At 48.3% G+C, this 16,406-nt stretch overlaps 3 pseudogenes; all 3 read right to left on the bottom strand.

Annotated features, from left to right (window-relative positions):
• Positions 1-15,448: 15,448 nt before the first annotated feature.
• LOC113748098 (uncharacterized) lies at positions 15,449-15,555 on the bottom strand (annotated as a pseudogene).
• Positions 15,556-15,864: 309 nt separating this feature from the next.
• Positions 15,865-15,981, bottom strand: LOC113748099 (uncharacterized; annotated as a pseudogene).
• A 291-nt stretch (positions 15,982-16,272) lies between these two features.
• Positions 16,273-16,391, bottom strand: LOC113748102 (uncharacterized; annotated as a pseudogene).
• Positions 16,392-16,406: the final 15 nt, after the last annotated feature.

Here is a 16,406-nt window from a genome sequence, read left to right on the forward strand (position 1 = left end):
CGTTTCTCTCGGTTTGGGGGTCCTATGCAAGATGCTATTGATTGATATTAAGTTATTCACATACAAAAAAACCCTAGCCAACTGGCTGAGTTACTAACGTTTTCTCCGAGTCCACAGACATGGACAAAAGTAACAGGCATTATGGCTCACCACACATCATTAAACCACTTATCGTGTGGAATTGCTGAGTTCCTGGCACTTAGTTTTGTGTATAACTCTAACAAAACAAGTCACACAAAAAGAGGGGGGTTTGCTTGGCTTACAACTATACGACAGGTACAGTAACGGAAGGCTTGGGGGGCCCCTGGTGGAACGGGGCCTTTGCACGTGCCTAGTCTGTATCTCGCAAGAAAGAAAATAGAAAACGGCCCCTGGCTGTGGATTACATATCTACTGTCACTCCCATTTCTTTTTAATTGTGCGCGGACGACATTTTACTTAGATAAAGGGTCTGTCAGCATACAAACAATCTGCAAGCTAACAAACTAATCTGGACACCGTTCTCACTGAAATTAAAATATATTATATATACACCATATATATAAGAGCTTGTGAAACATTTGTTACACCTTCCCCTGGGTGGCTCTGAAAACTGTGTTTCACTATTTTCTGGACCTTTTTAAACTAAAATATTCAAGATTGAGCGGACAGCTGTAAGATTTTTACCCGATACTAGAGGAATGCACAAATCTGGGACACTCTGTACTCCTCAACTTTACAAATATATATACGATATAGAGAAACATTTCTATATCATTAGATTAATAGAATATCAGACGCGTGGGGGGGGCACTATGCCTGGGGCCTATCCCCTATGCAATTGCATAGTCTGCATATCGCAAAGAAGAAAACAGCCCTGGACTGGATTATTTATTTTTTTTTTTAATTGTGGGTGGCTGATTTATTGGACTTTCCTTAGGCTAAGGGTTCTTGTCAGTCATGTAGCCAACACTCAAGGGTTTTCATTCAAGAGTTTATATTCCATATATTAAAACATGAATGCTTATTCTGAAAGGCCACCGTGTTGCTAGACTTCCGGTTTGTCTTCCCGCCAGTTTGACGTTTTCTTTGACTTAGAATCATTCTTACCATGATGGCGCCGCTGCACCTTGTCTCCTCGGCGCTGATCCTGTGGTTGTGTTTTCTGCCAGCACAAGAAAACCGAGCGACAACAAAACCGGGAAGCCAGTCTGGTTCGTTTTAAACAACCGGGATGAGGATCAAACTGAACCTGTCCACGGAGAGCTGTCAGCCTCGGGGGGGGGGGGGGACAGCGAGGCTTTGCGCTGGCCTGCGCTGGGGAGGAAAGCGTTGGGCGCACCGGTGGAGTCACCGGTGGGTGGGAGCTGTGGCCAGCACGGGGAGGAATTTTGTGAGAGCGGCGGCGGCTGGCGCGGCGGCTGCGGAGGGAGCGGGACTCCGGCCCGGGCCAGCCGACACCAGAGATGTCACTTATCCCGGGGAGAACAGCAGGGGAGATGGCGGACAGTGATTGTGGAAGCAAGCTGGAGAGGGCCGGACCTGATGAATACTCTCTGCTAGCCCCTCACTTCGACCTTTTCGCCCAGGTTTCCAGGTTCAGGTGAAGCAGATCGCCACGCACAGAGCGAGGAGAGGAGAGGATGGAGGGATGCTGTGCTGGCCGAGCTGGAGGATTTCGCCCTTTCAGGGGCTGCCCGCATGTGGTGGGCTTGAGGCGCAGCCAGGATGCCACAGCAGCTGGATGAATCGGTGAGTGATGTTGATGAGCCCCCCGCACACACCACCGCATGATGAATGTTTGAAACCTTTACTTAAACTCTGAAAACAATGCATGCACACACCTTGAAACACCTTTACTTAAACCTTTACTGAGTTATTCACGCGTTTCTATTTCCATCCATGCACAGATGTGTGTGTGCCAATTACTTGTTATATTTGGGTGTTTTAGTTTGTATTTGTATTTAGTGTCTGACCCGCCCTCCTTAACCAGATTATTTGGTGATTTAGTTGTTGAAGGGAGCGGACAAAAGAAAACTTCTACTCTGTTTCACTCTTTCTGACTTTTTTCCACCAGAAATTTGCCTCCTTTTACTTTTATATTTTATGTTTTTCTCTTCTCTTCTCTCTCTCTCTCTCTCTCTCTCTCTCTCTAATATATATAATATAATTATATATTATATATATATATCTATATATATATTATTATATATATATTTTATTTATTTATTATTATTGCTATTGGGTGGGCGCTCCGGGGACCAGGGGGAGGAAAACCAATTTTCGTTTCATCCCATGTTTACATGTGTTTGTAAACATGCAAAATATTATTATAAATACAACTCCTTGATCCTTAACTATCAAAGATTTTGACAAAGATAGCAGATAGCTGTCAGATTAAACACACCGGACTCTAATCTGGACTCGCTCAATCTTCAACATACAAGTGTATAGATTATACACATGCAAACAATACTCTTATTTAAAGTTGATTATTTATATTTTAAAGTGCAGTTTATTTGACTGACAGGCCTCTAACTCACCCCTGTAAGCACAAACATATTGCAAGGTCCTTATTTATTATGGCGTCCCTTGAAATGTTGCTATACACGTGTTTGAAGTTTAGGTTTTTAATGACACACAATGACTGCAAAGACATTAACCCATTGCATGCATCTGAGATGCTTGCTCGGCAGTTGTCCATGTGGGCATCGACTGCCTCTGTCGACTTGTCTTTGACATGTGGATTCCATCAATGTCAAGGCCTGCTGGTCCCCTGAACTCGGCAATGATGGACTCAATCACCAAAGCAGTCTCCTGTTAATGCATATAATGTATTCTCAGCTCTTTGAGTTTATAATCACATTCCAATAATTAGAAATTTGTTACTCCTAATGATCTTACATTTATTTTCAAAACAGATCCAACTGATACCTGTCAGTACCAGTTACCGTTACATCCCATCCAAGTATGTTTGCTTCTTATTCATGAAATTCATACAAGGATCAATATCACACTTACCACAAGCCCATGGGTAATGCGCCTGACATACGACCGGATTTGGTGAAGCTTGAGGAAGGCCATCATCTCCTCATGTGAATACCTGGCGTACAGCTCTTGGTTGCCACTCCTGACCGCCTGGACCAGGAGCATCATGTCTGCCTTGTTGTAGGCGAGCACGGCACCTGTCAGGGCACTCATGAACACCCCGTACTTGGCGTGGCTCTGTTTGATGACAACAGCATCCCAGTGGTGCAGCCAGTGTCGGATGTCCAGTCTGACCACAGTACCCCTCTTCACCCAGTCACCAAACAGATTCTCCATGAAGGATGAACTGCTGTCACTGAAATGATATCAACATTTTGTGTACGTGTGTTACATGTTTTAATAACTGTTATGCCATGTGTTTCTTGCAAAAAAAATAAATAAATAAACTTAACTGACATGTACATCACTTGGATTATAACACTAACACACTTCTACACCATAGACACTGAGACTTCAAATACTGTTTCTGATTTAAGATTTTAAGATGATGCTCACCTAAGCAATGTCGAGTCATTAGACAGATGCGTTTTGGTCATGCCAACGAAATAATATTTACATCACCAGCTATACCGTTTCAATTTGTAAAAGATCCGACGTATCCTAATAATCGTCTGTGTGGATGTGCTGACCACCGTGTACACTAGCGCTAATCGTCCCTCAGGAGGGAGGGGGCGGATGAGCCATGACAGAAAACTTTGTTGATAGCCCCCAACTCGAAATAATTGCAACGCATTATGGATTAATCCTAAGAAAGCGTTGTTCTAAGAGTGTGGGTACACTTTTATGGGATGTTTATTCGTTTTCAACTCTGTGTCACCGGTCCCGTTAGCTGCTAGCGCTAGTTATGTAGCCTACTGGAAGGTTGTCAGTACGCTGTCATTACACATTAACAAGTCAAATCCCGCATGTCAACGATGTCAGTTTCTGATTTCCAGACAATCTTATTTCTTCTGACAAAATCGCCACAGCTTCAAACATGCCTAACAGATGTCTAATTAGCAGCGAAGGATGAAGACGATAAAACTCACCTGAATGAAGAGATGTCGAACATAACATTCGCCGCCAGTGGCGCGATAAATTAGATGATTCAGATGATTTCAATTCCTCGCTCTATGATTGGTCTGTTGAGCGCTCAACTTTCCTCAGGTCTGCTCAACCATTGGTCGGCTGACGGCCGCATAGGGCCTGGGAATACCAGGTGCTGTAAGCTTTTTCACTCCTCTTTGCAGAGGACGCTGCTTCAGTGGACATGCAGCGCTCAGAAACGCAGCAGCTTGTCACGCCAGACGGTGAAAGAAATTCATGAGACTAACAGTCAGATCATACTTACCATAACTGGCAACTGAGCACGTCCCCAGGAGGAGCAGCACGAGGAAAACACAGAGATTCATCATTCTGGTTAGAACAGACAGAAAAAATATAGACTTCTTATTCTGTTGGAAATGAATCGTATTAGAATTGTGGAGGAGCGATAATAATGTTGAATGTGACAAAGGAGATTCAGAAGGAATTGAAATGGTAAAAAGTAACAACTCAACTGTATTTATAAAGCCCTTTAAAGACAGCCGCAGCTGACACAAAGTGCTGTACATAATTTCAGCTAGCAGATCAGAGAAGTCATTTAAAAAGTCCTTGTTGTATGACAGCACACAGCACCGGATCGGAGCGAGCCACCTCAAATAAGTTAATGCCTCTTATACACCCATTCACACACACACTAATATATCTGGGAAACAAACAGGCACCAAAAACAACGTATGTAACTTTTAAAGTGATGATTATAAATGTTTACTCCTTATGTAAGCACCAAACCAACGTATGTATTTTTAATGCTGGAGTTTACAGCACTAATGTGTGTACACTGTTACTGTGATGATAAATATTGAAATATTTATTAACATTTAATCTGTGTCTATAATAACCAGATCCTGAAATGTAGATGTGACAATGAATAAAGAATAAAGAGCACTAACGTTTACATTAACTGATTTTGATTAATCGTTGATATATATAATATATATATATAATATATAATATATATATATATATATATATATATATATATATATGGCATGCCATTCAGAAATTAAACTTTTTAATATATTGTATTGAAACGTGGAACTATATGAATGAAACCTTGAATACAGGAGTGAACCTTGAATATATTGAATGAAGTCTGATATATTGAATGAAACTTTGAATATAGGAGTGAACCCTGAATAATTGAATGAAGTCTGAATATATTGAATGAAACTTTGAATAATTGAATGAAGTCTGAATATATTGAATGAAGTCTGAATAATGAATGAAACTTTGAATATATGGAGTGAACCTTGAAATATTGAATGAAGTCTGAAATATGGAATGAAACTTTAATATATTAATGAACCTTGAATATATGGAATGAAACTTTGAATATATTGAATGAAGTCTGAATATATTGAATGAAACCTTGAATATATTGAATGAAACATTGAATATATTGGCTTCATCGGATTGGCATCTCACTACAGGTGGTTTGTGCGCGGCTTCTCTTGTATAGCTGCGCCCCTGTTCCGCCTGCAGCAGAAAGACAGCGATTTCTCTTGGACTCCTGAGTGCGAGCAGGCCTTTAACTCTTTGAAGAAGGCCTTGACAGAGTCTCCGGTCCTCACCCCCCCCAGACCCTAACCTCCATTCGTCTTGGACACAGACGCCAGTGATGTTGGGATGGGGGCGGTACTGAGTCAGGTGGGGGTGGGAGGGGAGAAAGTGGTGGCGTACTTCAGTAAGACTTTCAACAAGGCTGAACGGCGCTACTGTGTGACACGGAGAGAACTGCTGGCTATCGTGAGGGCAATAAGCCATTTCAAGTACTATCTGTGCTGCCTGCCTTTCACTGTCCGAACTGACCACTCTGCCCTCCAGTGGTTAATGTCCTTCAAAGAGCCAGAAGGCAGATTGCACGCTGGCTGGAAGAGCTGGCACCGTACGTGTTTCAAGTGGAGTACAGGGCTGGAACCCGCCATGCTAATTCTGAGCTATGTCTCGGGTCCCTGTGCTCTTGACGGCTGCAGAACGTAAAAAAGAGAGGTCCGGGAGAAAGAGCTCCACATGGAGGAACAAGGCTCCATGCAGGATGGAGAAAGGCCTGTCTGCAGAGAGATGCAGGTTGTTGACTCACCTGAATGGAGAGCGCAGCAGGAGCAGGATGCGATCTGCACCCCGTGCTGCAGTGGGTGGAGTCAGGACAACAGCCACAGTGGAACAAGGTTGCTGGATGCTTTCCTGCCACTAAAGGACTGTTTACAAAGTTTGGGTCTCACGGGTGAAGGAGGGGGTGCTCCAGAGAGCCTGGAAGGAGCCGCTACAGGGAAGAGAGGTGGCAGGTGGTGGCCTCAGAGCACTGGAAGAGACGGTGCTGAAAGCCTCTCATGGTAGTTGCTGGGGCGGGGCACTTTGGAGTCTCAAAAACCCTCCGTCGCGTCCGGCATGGTTTCTACTGGGGTCAGATGAGGAGAGATGTCGCCGCTGTGACCTCTGCACGGCACACAAGGGTCCCCTGATCAGTCTCGCGCCCCGCTACAGCAGCTGGCAGGGGGGCCCCGATGGAGAGGGTGGCGGTGGATGCCATACCAGACCAGGAGGCAGAGACGGTCGCAGATGCTCTGGTGGAGGGCATGTTTGTCCGGTTTGGTGCAGCTGAGGTCATTCACACGACCAAGGCAGGAACCTAGAGTCGGTGTGTTTTCTGCTATGTGTGAGTGCATGGGCATGCAAAAGACTCGGACTACTCCTTTACATCCGCAGAGTGACAGCTTGCCATCCTCACTGCAGAACATCAACGTGATTGGGACGAATGCCAATCCGATGAAGCAGGTTGGTGGGAGCTGGCCAGTCTCTCACTGCCTGCACCTTCTCCTCCAATGTGCTAATGCCCCCTTCTCCAACCCTGTGCCCCAAACTCCAGCTCTCTTCTCATGAAGCAGCACTTGTCGGGGTGAAGCTTCAAACCGGCCGCCGATATCCTCTGCAGAACCCGCCGCAGGGCCCCAAGGCGCATGAAAGAATCCCCATGGACCAGTATGTCATCCAGGTAGACCAGACACCCTGTCGGGGAATGTCACTCAGCACCTTTTCCATCAGCCGTTCGAACATGGCCGGAGCGTTGCACAGGCCAAAGCAGAGGACTCGAAACTGCCACAATCCTCTGCCGGTACAGAAAAGCAAATCTTTGGTCTGGCTGAGGGGCTGAGGGGCACCTGCCAATACCACTGCAAAGGTCCATAGAGGAAAACCAGGACGAGCCGGTACCAAGTCCAGAGATTCGTCGATTCGGGGCAGTGGGTACGAGTCTTTCTTGGTCACACGTGTTTAGTGGTCTGTAGTCCACACAGAACCTCATCTTTGGACTTCCTTTCTTATTGACCATCACAACCCCCGAGGCCCATGGGCTGTCAGAGGGCTCGATGATGCCAGTCTCAGCATTCGTCAATAGCGCTGTCTGCAGCAGCCTGGTGCCTCATGGGAAGACGGCGGGGCATGTCTTGATGGGCCGTGCATCGCCGGTATCAATTTCGTGCTGCACCAGGTGTGTCAGGCCCACTTTCTCCTCTGTAAGAGCAAAAATGTCTTTAAAGTGCAGCAACAGCTGCCACAACTCCTGTTGCTGCCCGGGTTCCAGGTTATCACAGCTGTGCCTCCATACTCCCCGTACTGCGGCCAGTCTGTCCCTCACCTGCTGTGGGCTGCTGATCAGGGCAGGGGGCTGTTTGACAACTGGTAACGAGATGTGGGGGGCAGGGGCGTAGGGGAAAAAGCTTGGGGTGAGGGTCCGGGCCCTGACATTCCTCCACCCCTCGAGAGGTTGGCGGGGTGGGCCTTGGGGCCTGGTGGGGGGGGTACCATTCCAACTGTGGGCCCCCCTGGGAATGTCAGTGTGTTCTTCCCCAGGTCTAACAAACAGTGGGCAGCCCGCAGGAAGTCCAGTCCTAATATACAGGGGTCCTGGACCGCTGCAACCCACACGTTACAGTTCACTGAGAGCCCCCCCACTCGTATAGCCACCACCCCTCTTCCAAGCATAGGGGCTAGCTCACCAGTCACTGTCGCAGCTTCACACAGTGGGTTCCAGCTGTATCCCGCTGGGACCTGGTCGGGTCTCATCAGTGTGCCGGGGAGCCGGTGTCGACGAGAGCTACACATGGGGCCCCCGCCAGGGTGATGGGGACATGGCAGAAACCCCCATGTGTGTCCAGCCCACCACTCTCGCAGCCTCGGTGATGTCATCGCTTCCGGGGGTAGTGGAGCCCCGCTCCCCCGTCTGTACCGCTGGGCTCCATCCCGGGGCGACGGAGCATGGTGGGACACAGGGGCGTTTCCCTGGACACCAGCCGGCTGTGGGTACCTCACGCTGATGTGGCCGGACTGACACACACCCAACCACAGGAGGACCTCGGCGAGGACGGTTGCTGCGCACCGCGGTTGCAGTGACGCAGCACGGACTAATTCAGTCAGCTCATCTGCCCATGCCGGCTTTGCTTGAACTGGGCTCTCCTGCACCGCAGTCCTCACGACCGGGATGCGCCGCTGTCGTCACTGGTCTCTCCAACTATCTCTCTCTCCAAGGCCAGCTCCAGCGCCTCCTGCGACTATGAGGGTGCACTAGTTCTGTTTGTATGCGCAGCTCTCTAGGAGTCATGGCCCGGATGAACTGGTCTCTGGCTAGTTCATTTTGCACGTCAGGGGACATGTGAGCATACGCTGCCCTCGCCAGGGTTTCAATGTCATTAGCCAACACACGGAGCGGCTCCCCAGCCCGCCTCTTCCTGCTTGACAGTTCTGAGCGCAGAACACCAGGCTGGTTGCATTGTCCAAACCAGCGCTGCAGAGCACCCACTAAAGCTCCATAGTTCTCTCTTCGGCCGGGCAAAGCTGCAGCAAGCATGTCGAAGCCTCACTGTACAGGGCCAGCTGGAGGCTTTAATGTCCTCTGACCAGCCCGCAGCCCGTGCTAAGAGTTCAAATTGGGCGTGGAAGGCCTCCCAGTCAGTCTTACCGGAGTATTTCGGCGTCTTCATTTGAACTTGGTTACAGCTGGCACCGCCATCCAGCCCCGTGGCGCTCACCGTGGGCGTCCTCCCGCCGGCGCGCTGCTCCGCGCCACACGAGCCGAGGCCACCTCTTTAGCCACCTCCTAGCCGACTGTCTTATGTGGGCCACATGCTCTGAAGCACGGTCAAACACCGCCCATGTCCCGACATACCGGCATAAGCAGCGTCCATTGGCTCCTCTTTGATTTTTGGACGACCTCCGGTCTTTCGTCGTCTGTCTGCTGCAGGCGGAGTTAGCCAGGTCCAGGCTAGCCCATAGCTGAGATAGCAAAACTTCGGCGGTTTTACTTCTGACACCAATTTGTAAGGTCCAGCAAGACGCGTCAGGAATAAAGAGACGTTATTAGCAAACCGGCTTTTATTGCCAAACAGCCTCATTTACAAGGACTCGGTTATTGTAGCCATGAGCACGCAACAGAACATCACAGGTCCCACTCTGCCAGCCTCGTGCCGTCTCTATTCCACACACACGTTGCTCTCCTTCAGGTGCATTCACAGACATGGGAAACCACAGAACTCACATTGAACACACAACACATTACTGCAGGGTCGCTTACCATACGGGTCTATGGTTTTGCCTCCTGTTCTGTCCAGTTGTGGTGTGAAACTTTTGGGAAAGATTGTCTTAATTTTTGCGTGTTAGAAGATTTTGATGAGAGACAATTTCTATAGAACAGGCGGCTTGTTTGAGCAACCAGACTTTATTGACTGTCATTTGTTTGAATGAGTCCAAGAACCAAGGAGGAGGAACAGGATGTTTCTGAATCGGCAGTTATATGTTTTTGTAATGTGATTTCATATCTTTTTGCACATTTGAAAGTTGACTAATGGGTGTACAGGTCTTGCCCATTTGTGGCAATGATTCAAGCGTGCATTGTAGTGTGTTTTATCTGGCTATTAAAGCAGCGTTTATAAATTTAAGTAAGGTAAACGTCATAAAGCTATTCCCATTACACCAGTGACATATAAGCTAGAGGAGTAGTATGTTTTCTACACAACTATACAGTGTTCAAAATCCACCAGGCACTCAATAGTGAGTTATTATTTCGTTCTGAACTAGACAGTTTACTATTCACCGGCATTAGGCTGGTGGCTGAGCTCACTTTGCCATCTAAGGGGAACACACGCAGTAAGTTTATAACTGTTTGTGCATATTTTAGGATGAAAGTACAATATACAATAGTTACAGTTCCCTCTATCGTACATGGCCTGTTGTTGATCTGTCATGTTTGTTACTGTTAAAGGAACCATGGATCTTAACGCGACATCTAGTGGTTAAAATTGGTACTGTGGTTTAAATTCAAAATACACAAGAGTTCATTTGACTCTGAAGCTTACCAAAATTTTTTTTTGTTTTGTTTTCATGAACCAGTTCTACGTCTGAGTCCATTTGCTTGCTAGTTTGATATTCTGGCAAACGGAGCATCGACATGTGCAGTGTGTGGGATCAATCGGATCACACACGGACAAAACCCAAACAGACCTGATTTCAAAAGAAGAAACATACTGACTGGTATTGTTGTCCAGAAGCTCGTATTTAAGTGAGCATGTTTCCTTCATCTCTGATGACATATCATGCTCATTTTATGGTTTATTACAGTAAACTATCTGACATATTGTTCCTTTAACATGTTACCACTGAAAGCACAGTAGACGTTCATAGTCATGATTTCTCATAACAAGTATATAACTATATATAACGAGGTCGCTTGGCTCTATTGGACAGAGTTTATGTCCTATTTTGATACTAAAGTGTGTGTACTATGATGGCTGTTATCCTTAGCACTGGCATAGATCCCAACGTTTCGTGCTATATATTAATAATTAATGAATTGCCAAAGAAATTGTGAGACCAATAAATCTAGACCAATCAAGATGACATGAAAAAATGACAGTAGACTTTTTTTTGATGCTGATTTATTCAATTTAATGGTTTCCTTGTAACTGATTGTGACTTTGGACACAAATTGTGCCACTAGTAACTACATCATATCACAAGGACAAGACCTAATTCAGACGAGGCCGTACACCTCCACCTCACACAGACTCAGGAACTCAGGGGCCGTGTTCACTGCGGTATCATTCCCTCGATGGTGTTGTTTGCAAGGCCAAGATCAAACAGGGAGTGTGGAGGTTTCTTAGAGCGGGCCTAGTTCCCCCTGACAATGAAACACAAAAAATCAGCATTGAGACCTGGACCTCTTTGAGTTATTGACACACAAAACCATGACATGTTGTAGGTTTTATTAATTCTCCTATGACTCTTATAAGAAGGCAGGATCAACCACCCTTCATAATACGATTCTTATCATTCATGTAATTGTTTCTATCTAATGTCTTGCCTTTAGATAAAGTGAGACTTTCGCATGTGTTCACATTTATTTATGTAAAAGTTCAAGTTCTCACCAGTTGGGTCACGGTACCCGTAGACTTCCACTTCACAGAGTGTGAAGGTTACTTAGCTCTAACAGGACGCAGCAACAAAGTTCACCTCATACGTCCCCTTATAGGAGGAGTGAAGGTCTGGGTGAAGGTTGTGTAGCCATGACCAATTTGACCAACCCTAAAAGAAAGAGAAAGCAGCACAGCCTCTGAGATGAACAGGGAATAACGTTACACGACTGAAATGATTCACAGACTGTCCTGATGGAAAGATTGATAAGTTGTAAACGGCTAACTGTCGTTAGCTTGTCAGGCAGTGTGGCTTGTAACTGACTCAGCCCCGGGATGCAAGGAGCCAACCGGGGCTAAACAGGGGCAGAGGGGAGATGAGGATGATGATGAGGAAGATGCTTTTTTTTACTCACAATGGGTTATTCAAACCATTGTTGTCCAAAGAGTCGCCGATGTGGATCCTCAGCCCATTGATCAATTCCTGACAGCAGTCTACTCTGTTATAGATGGTGATGGAGGTGATGACGTAGGAGTCCAGCAGTCCACTCTCACCAGGGGTCGGGCTTTCTGTTGTGGGAATTTTAAAGAAAAACCCTTAAATAAGGAGGATCGGGTTCAAAGCATCAAAGTTTAAGTTGAGTTTATTGTTTTTGTACAAGAGCGTTCACAGTGCAAACACACTAAGGGGTTACAAAGAAAAAAGGTCCCTGAGGAGCTCTGACAGTTGGTCTTATACATTTTCAAGATGGGCTGTCTCAACCCCTGTAAACTGTTAACATGCAATTGTATATAATGCATCTAAACAGTGTAACGTCCGGCCTAGGGGAACCAAACATAAGAAAAGGATGCTCCCCTCTTTCCCCACTCACAAGAATGACCAAGGTCACAGAGCTGCAGTCCAACAAAGGATCATGTATTTAATAACAATAGAAATGATACTACTATAATATAATATATTCATCTCATCATCTTCTCCCGTTTATCCGTTTCACTCGGGTCGCGGGGGACAGCAGCTTCACAGCGGCGGCCCGAACTTCCCTATCCCCGGCCACTTCTGTCCAGCTCTCCCAGGGGGACCCCAAGGCAGTCCCAGGCCAGCCGAGAGAACATTAGTCCCTCCAGCGTGTCCTGGGTCTTCCCCGGGTCTCCTCCCGGAGGGCCGTGCCCCGAACATCTCACAGGGAGACGTCCAGGAGGCATCCTCACGAGATGCCGCGAGCCACCTTAACTGATTCCTCTCGATGCGGAGGAGCAGCGTGGTTCTACTCTGGAGCTCCTGGCGGATGGCCGAGCTTCTCACCCTATCTCTAAGGGGAGAGCCCCGCCACCCTGCGGAGGGCTCATTTCGGCCGCTTGTATTTGCGGTCCATTCGTTCGGTCACTACCCAAAGCTCGTGACCATAGGTGAGGTAAGGTAGGAACGAGATCGGACTGGTAAATCGAGGCTTCGCTTTCGACTCAGCTCCTTCTTCACCACGACGGGCCGCACAGAGTCCGCATCACTGCAGAAGCCGCACCGATCAGCCGGTCATCTGCCCGCTCCATCCTTCCCTCACTCGTGAACAAGACCCCGAGATACTTGAACCTCCTCCACTTGCAGGCTATCCAATCCCCGACCCGGAGGCTGCACTCCACCCTTCCGGCTGAGCACCCTGGTCCTCGGATTTGGAGGTGCTGAGGCTCATCCCAGCCGTTCACTCGGCTGCGAACTGCTCCAGAGAGAGCTAAGGTCACGTTCGATGAAGCCAACAGGACTAGATCATCCGCAAAAAGCAGCGACCCAATCCTGAGGCCACCGAATCGCCGCCCCTCAACGCCCTGGCTGCGCCTAGAAATTCTGTCCATGAAGGTTATGAAAGAAACCGGTGGAAAGGCCAGCCCTGGCGGAGTCCAACTCTCACAGGAAAACAAGTCCGACTTACTGCCTTCTCCCGGTCCACAAAGCACATGTAGACTGGTCGGGCCAAACTCCCATGCACCCTCCAGGACCGCGCTAAGGGTATAGAGCTGGTCCACAGTTCCACGACCAGGACGAAAACCACATTGCTCCTCCTGGATCCGAGGTTTGACCAATCTTGCGGACCCTCCTCTCCAGGACCCCCGAAAAGACCTTCCCGGGAGGCTGAGGAGTGTGATCCCCCATAGTTGGAAAACACATCCTCCGGTCCCCCTTTTTGAGAGGGAAACCACCCCCCGGTCTGCCAATCCGGGCACTGCCCCCGATGTCCACGCGATGTTGCAGGACATGTCAACCAGACAGCCCCACAACATCCAGGGCCCTTGAGGACTCTGTGGCGGACCTCATCCACCCCAGGGGCCTTGCCACCGAGGAGCTTTTGACTACCTCGCCGATCTCAGCCCCCAGAGATTGGTGAGACCCCACAGGGTCCCCAGGCTCTGCTCATCCTCAAGGGAAGACGTGCTGGTGGGCTTGAGGAGTCTTCAAGTATTCCCTCACCAACCCAAGACGTGCCGAGTGCGAGGTCAGCAGCACCCCGCCCCCACTGACCACACGTGTTGACAGTGCACTGCTTCCCCCGCCGGTGAGCCACCGGATGGTGGTCCAGAACCTCCCCGAAGCCGTTTGAAAGTCGTTCTCCCATGGCCTCAATTTCAGAAGTGGTAGCTTAAAGCCTCAGGGTGAGCATGGCCCAAAACAACACAAACAACTGACCAAAAAACCAACTTACCTAACAAAACAAGGAAAACAGAATACGGGTTTCTAACCTGCCTCCCTGCAAATAAACAGGCAGAAAAGGAGATGAACCAAAAGAGCTACTCACCCCTACAACTACCTGGATGCTGGGCTAAGTCTGTTAAAGCAGACAAGCAGACTTTCTTCAACATATAGATTGCATTATCAACATTTTAATCTCTACTCAGTAGCCCAGTATGCTCCCAATATAGAGTGCCCTCTCTGACCTGTCCCTGGCTCATTCTTTCTTAAATCCCTCTATTTATTCCGTTAACCTGAACTTTACCTTACCCTGCCAGTCTCAGGAAAAACAGCAATAAAGGGAAGTGCTTCAAGACACTGTAATAAATAGGAACAAACATTGTGTTATAAAAATTAGGATTTACTGGGGTGCAGATTCTTAACTCTAACAGATATGTGTGTCTGTCCTGTTTTTTGTATTGCTCATAATACCTCCTTTAGTTGGCCTCTGGATTTACTGAGGCTGGTAGGGGGGACATTTTCTAAATTCGTTTGCTTTTGTTAAAGGACAGGGGGAGGAACGCCGGCTCGGGGCGTTTTACCACTTGTGGATTCTCCCTTCCTCCTGTAAAAAAATATAGTGCTCATTACTGAGCAGTAAACCCCACTAAAGGTCAATGTTATGACGTTATGCTACTCCGCGGGCCTCCACCTTTCGGTGCGTGCGAAGCTTTACCAGAATCCGTGTTCTGAAATTCACCTGTGTGCACCAAGGTAATAAGACCACGCTGGCACCGCCTTGGAGACGGCGCTGAGCCTTGTCCACAGCAGCGTCCTTGCCAAAGAGGAGTGAAAAAGTTACAGCACCTGGTTATTCCCAGGTCGGGTCTCCCCTAAGTTACTAACCAGGCCCTACCCTGCTTAGCTTCCCAGATCGGACGAGATTGGCGTGTTCAGGGTGGTTATGCCGTAGCCTGACAGGACCTCCGCAAGTACGCTTACTTATACAGGCCCGCGGTTCGCGTTGTCGACGTTTGTGGACATTTCCATCCGTAGAGACATCCCGGCCCTTCCACCTGTCTGTGGCAATCCATTTCACAGGCCTCATGATCAGCTACAGACTGGAGTTTAAGCGTCGGGTGGCCAAAAAAAAAAAAAAAAGGGTCAGGAGGTGCAATAAACGTCTTGAGATATTTAAGCGTCTTGCCGTGACAAGCTGCTGCGTTTCTGAGCGCTGCATGTCCACTGAAGCAGCGTTCCTCTGCAAAGAGGAGTGAAAAGCTTACAGCACTGGTTTCCAGGGCGGTCTCCCATCCAAGTACTCACCAGGCCCGACCCTGCTTAGCTTCCGAGATCGGGCGTGTTCAGGTTGGTATGGCCGTAAGCCGACGGACCTCTGCAAGTACGCTACTATCCATGGCGCCGCGGTCAGCGTAGCGCACCGTTTGTGGACTTTCCATCCGTAGAGACATCCCGGCCCTTCCACCGCTGTCTGTGGCACTCATTTCACAGGCCTCATGATCAGCTACAGACTGGAGTTAAGCGTCGGGAGGCCAAACAAAAAAAAAAAAAAGGGTTCAAGGAGTGCAATTAAACGTCTGAGACTATTAAGCGGTCTGGCGTGACAAGCTGCTGCGTTTCTGACGCTTGTCATGTCCACACATGACGCAGCGTCCTCTGCAAGAGGAGTGAAAAAGCTTACAGCACCTGGTATTTCCCAGGCGTCTCCCATCCAATACTAACCTTGCCCGACCTGCTTAGCTTCCGAGATCGGACGAGATCGGGCGTTGTTCAGGGTGTATGGCCGTAAGCCGACAGGACCTCCGCAGTACGTACTTATTACATTGCCCGCGGTCCGCGTAGCGACCGTTTGTGGACATTTCCATCCGTAGAGGACTCCGCCTTCCACCGTGTCTGTGGCACTCATTCACAGGCCTCCTGATCAGCTACAGACTGGAGTTAAGCGTCGGTGGCCAAAAAAAAAAAAAAAAAGGTCAAGGAGTGCAATAAACGTCTGAGATATTTAGGTCTGGCGTGACAAGCTGCTGCGTTTCTGGCGCTGCATGTCCACTGAAGCCGCGTCCTCTGCAAGAGGAGTGAAAAAGCTTACAGCACCTGGTATTTCCCAGGCGGGTCTCCCATCCAAGTACTAACCAGGCCCGACCCTGCTTAGCTTCCGGGATCGGACGAGATCGGGGTGTTCAGGGTTGTATGCCGTAGCCGACAGACCTCCGCAA

This window comes from Larimichthys crocea, chromosome XVII (genome assembly GCF_000972845.2).
Source record: "Larimichthys crocea isolate SSNF chromosome XVII, L_crocea_2.0, whole genome shotgun sequence".
In the NCBI taxonomy this organism is placed as follows: Eukaryota; Metazoa; Chordata; class Actinopteri; family Sciaenidae; genus Larimichthys; species Larimichthys crocea.